Source organism: Trichosurus vulpecula, chromosome 3 (genome assembly GCF_011100635.1).
Source record: "Trichosurus vulpecula isolate mTriVul1 chromosome 3, mTriVul1.pri, whole genome shotgun sequence".
Lineage (NCBI taxonomy): Eukaryota > Metazoa > Chordata > Mammalia > Diprotodontia > Phalangeridae > Trichosurus > Trichosurus vulpecula.
In genome coordinates this window covers 425417548-425422822 of record NC_050575.1, presented here as the reverse complement: position 1 = coordinate 425422822, position 5275 = coordinate 425417548, and the positions used below count along the sequence as shown (strand labels likewise).

The 5275-nt window shown below is 39.4% G+C and overlaps 1 pseudogene; it reads left to right on the top strand.

Annotated features, from left to right (window-relative positions):
- Nucleotides 1-697: 697 nt before the first annotated feature.
- Nucleotides 698-1372, top strand: LOC118840662 (annotated as a pseudogene).
- Nucleotides 1373-5275: the final 3903 nt, after the last annotated feature.

The following is a 5275-nucleotide window of genomic DNA, read 5'->3' as shown; positions in this document are numbered from 1 at the left end:
CTATGTCTATGAACATATAATATACACATACAGTTTCTAATGTATGTGTGAAAGGGTGGAGGAGGGGAACTATACTATTCATTGTGTATGTAATATATGTACTCCTGAGAAATTGTCACTAAGAGGAAGAAGAAAACTTCAGTTTCCACCTTGGTCACTTCTTTCTGCACACACACACACACACACACACACACACACACACACACACACACATATCTCTGTCTCTCTGTCTCTGTCTCTCTGTCTCTCTAGCTGGCGACTGATCTTTCAAATTTCAAAGGGTCAGGAGGACTTCGGCCTTCCCATCTTCTCACTGACACCCTAGCATCACATTGCTAGAGCTACTATGGCTGGTGGCAGTCATTGGTGGGACCCAAGGACACACAGTGCAGAATACACTTCTGTAGAGTCCAGCAGAGGATACACTGTATGCCTGAGAAGAGATTCTTGAGCATTCTGTAAAGGAGTACTGGATTTCCAAGAACCACAAACAGTAAGTTATCCTTTTACCATGTGTGCTTTCTAAAATGGAGCTCATTTTCCCTTTGCATGTACTGATGGGAGAGTATGTTCCATGAAAGAGTAGGAAGGACCCACTCCTACCTTAGATCAGGTACTTTCTGGGTCCAATTCAGTCCCTATGGTCACCTGACTTTCCTCACTGAGAAGCCAAACCCAGCCCAGCCTATTCTCCACCATGCTGGTCGAGGGAAGTATCAACTGCATTAAATATCTGCTCTTTGGATTTAACTTCATCTTTTGGCTTGCAGGAATTGCGGTCCTTGCCATCGGCCTAAGCCTCAGATTTGACTCTCAGATGAAGAGTGTCTTTGAGCAGGAAGCAAACAATTCCAGTTTCTACACAGGTGTTTATATCTTGACTCGGTCTGGTGCCCTCATCATGCTGGTAGGTAGCCTCCCGGGCTTGCTGCCGGGCCATGCAGGAGTCACAGGGCATTTTAGGCTTTTTCTTTGCCTTCCTGTTGCTGATTTTTGCCATCGAAATAGCTTCTGCTGTCTGGGGTTATTTCCACAAAGAAGAAGTGACTCATGAGATCAAGGAATTTTAAAGGGAAATGTGCAATAAGATGAAGACCAAAGCAGTTTCTTACAAGGACACCCTCAAAGTCATCCACCATGTGCTAGATTGTTGAGGCTTGACTGCAGTTTTGGATTAATTGATCACATGGACAGCTGACCCAGCAAGGATTTGGTCTCATCGGTAACAATAAAGCCTTGCCCAGTAGCTACTGAGGAAGTCTTCAACAATAAATTCCACATCATTCGAGCTGTTGGGATAGAGATTGCTATTGTGATGATCTTTGGCATGATTTTCAGTTTGATTCCATGCTGTGCTATCCAGAAAAACTGAGAGGGTCTAGAGTCTTTGCTTTCACCCCGAGCAGGAAAATCTGCTCTCCAGAACTGTTCTTTGTGCATCTTTTGTTTTATTGTATTTTGCTTGCAACTAACTTTAGTATTCCCTCTGCATTTTAAATGAACAAAATTGTTCTATATTTGTCACATTTTTAATGCCTTATTGTTGTTTGTAATTGAGGGATTTTGGTTTTTGCTTATATGGTCAAAGAAATTCTTCAGTGAAAGGTAGTATATTTGCTAGACTCTAGTTAAAGATATAGTACAGAATAAAAGACCATGTTGGCCTTTAAATAGATAAAAAATGTCTTATCTCAGCTTTAATCGGTATTCAATCTATGCTGAAGACAATTTCATACATAAAAAAGATTATGACAATAAAAACACACAGACTAAGAGGTATGCACCATCAATATCATCTCAGGAAAGACCCAATTCTAAAAGCTACTTGAGGCTGGTTGAATAAAAGATTCCCAACTGATAGTTACGGTGGCAAAAATATTAGTGGGGGGCTCAAGCAGTACTAGAAATACCAATCCCACAGAGGTATCCCAGTGCCTGATCAAAGGTAGTAGCCATGTTGTGGTTACTTAACTGGACAAAGCATGAATTGGGAGTCACTGTAATGCATGCACTGCATATGTATATGTGTATATATATATATATACACATATGCATACAATTGTGTTTTCTCTCCCACTAGAATAGTTTATGCATAATAAATGATGCTTTTGATTATTCACTGATTACTGTTGGGATACAAGCTTGGTGAAATGAGAAGAGGATCGACCATACAATCAGTAGATATATCTCAGTTAAAAATCCCACCTCTAATATTTCCTACCTTTGTGACCTCGGACAACTCATTTAATTTCTCTGTAGCTCAGTTTCCTCACCTGTAAAATGAGAGAGTTATACTAAATGAGGCTACTTACAGTCCTAAGTCTATGATCATATCCTATAAAACTCAAGAGATGTAAGTAAATACAAATTAAAGACCCAGTACAACAAAGCAATTTGAAAAGGGAGAAATCTATCTTGACAGAAAAAGGAAAGTGCTTGAGTGGAGACAACAGTGGAGGTATGCTTTGAAGCAAGGGATTTGGACCTATTCTATCCAAATTGCTAAAAAGAAAATGCATGCAGAAAGAGCTGCTCCTTTCAATTTTAAGGACATGCTTTTATTTTTTGCTTGTCTTGACATAGTTACATAATACAGGGGCCTGTACAAAAGGGTTGGTACTATGGGGGAAAAGAGAAAGCTATCAAATGTGAGTGGGTTCCCACGGAACGGAAATGTGTTATTTCCACCCACTTCCCTGAGGTGTCAAACAAGTCAGTCAGTTTCCTTGTTTCGCCTTTAAAGCAGATGGGTGCTAAGCAATCTTGTGACATTTGGTAAGGAAATAATTTTTAAAACCCTAAAAATAATAATAAAGTGAATTCTAAATAAAGTGTCAGTCCCATCACAGAATTCAAAAATCAGGAAGCAGGAAGGGCTTTGTTAGAGAAAAAAGGCGCTCAAGCCCATATTATATCTCTCATTGTTTACAGCACACACACCATCAGGTTTTACAGCAGGTCCTAATGAAAGAGGGCCCCGCAGGATGTTCTGGAAATAGCTACAGAAGTTTGGAGACGATGAATTTATGGCTTGTGAATTCACAGTTTGCCTCAGCTTGGGATACACCACAATGGAGCAGCTGGTTCAGTGACTAGGGCTGGGATGACAACAACAGGTGTGTGTGGGTAGTGGGGGGGGGGTAGCAGTATCACATGGGGGATGTGTGAGGATGGGTTGGGGGTCCTGTACTCTCCTAGCAATCTATAAGGAACTTTGGAAGCAGCCAGCCTTAAAGATCCCTGAGCTGCCACCCTATTGATGTGATCATGTTTTCCCTTCCTGGAATCATTGTTCCATTAACTTCGGAATGATTAGAACTGTCCCCAAAGCAGAATCAGCAGCTGTGGTAGGTAATTGGTTCTCAAAGAGGACAGATTTCCACTTCCTTCTGGGATCATAGATTTAGATGAAAGGGATCTCAGAGGCAATCTTCTCCTAACCCCTCGTTTTGTAGACAGGGAGAAATGAGGTACGGAAAAGTCAGGTGACTTGTCCAAGGTCACCCAAGAAGCTGTCCAGAGTTGGAAGGAAACTTTGAGGCCATCTATTATAACTACTCATTTTACAAATGAAGAAACTGAAGCAAAGAGGGGGGATAGGTGCATTGTCCCAGGCAACAGGTAGCATCAGAGCTGAGATTGGACACTCTATTTTCTAATTCCAATGTCAAAGATGTTTGCAGCATACTGTGGTGATGTGGAGATACCAGGAAGAACACTCTCTTGGAAGTGTGAATTATGCAGCATAGCCTTCAAGGTGCCTACAAGCTCTGACCTTCTGGGATTTTATGAAGCTTTCCCAATTGTCACGTTTTTCTGGTTGGCTAAGCAGGGAAGTCCTGAACTCATGAGGTGAAAATATCTATCTGAAGGGCTGAGAAAGAGACTATCAGCAAGTGATTGGTCCTTTCCACCTTCTATGTCACATTCACAGAGCCCCAGCGAGGGAGAGTGGCCTTTGGGGGAAGGGATTCTACAAAATGAATCCTGCTAAGTTACTATGTTGACTCAACAAAGAATCTGTATTGTAGGTATTTTTGGTGACATTTCTTTAATTAAATTGCTTAAGACTTTAGCAAATTGAGGAGGGAATTGTGGGCAGTATTTACTTCCAGAGATAACCACTCTTACTACATTATAAAGAACTCATGTGACAGTATTGTAGATGGGCATGTGGCTTGTATCACCATTAAGTATTAACTCTTTCACCACCCCGAAGGCATTAGAGATGGCTATCATGCCTGGTCTTACATGTAGGTAGAAAGTGACAGCCACTTGTTGTGAAACCAGGGACACTAGGAAGGTCTGATGCCCTCTAAAAGATCCTCCCTTTCTTTTCCTGATTCAGGAAATAGGAACTTTGGAGCATTGTTTTTTTAGCATCAGATTTTGATCCTTGATAAAACAAGACAAAATAAAACAAACAAACAAATGAAAACACTCTTGGGAAAGATAAGCCTTAAACTATTTTGGAGTATTTATAATTTACTTAGAAACTATTTGATTATTTCAGAAAAAAAGTATTTCAGTAGACTGATAGAGCAGGAGCATAAAGGAAGTGAGATGACCATGAAAGAGATAGAAACATGGTCTATCTCAGCAAGGAACACGTGGATGATTAAGGGGGCAAATCCACCACAACCACAGTTTTCCTTTTTGAGAACTGATGATACTGATCTCATTTCTTTTTAATCAAATATTCAATAAACATTTATTAATTGCCTAGTGTGTGGTAGATACTGGTTAATTCAGTCAATTACTCAACAAATTTTTTAATGATCTATCATATACCAGATAATATAGGCTCCAGGTTTATATAGATGAACAATAAAACATACCCTGCCCATAAACAGCTTACATTCTACTCAGGGAAGCTGGAAGACAACATGTTTGTGTATGTTTACATGTATGTATGTATGTATGTGTGAATACACACATAATATATGTGTGTATAGGTGTATGTATATATGTGTATATATTTGCACATATATGTATATCTACATATATGTATGTGTTATATATAATGTAGATATAAATATAGGTAAGTAGATAGAGGTGTATGTATATACACACATATATGTGTATGTATATATACACACAAAAAATATGTATTTATATATGCATAATATGTGTATATACACAATATACTTACGCGTATACCCACAATATATTTACAAGGTAAATACAACATTCTTTGGATGTGGGTACTAGTAGCCAGGATAATAAGAAAAGAACTCTTCTGGGAGGTATCATTGAAGCTGAGCTTTGTACAAAG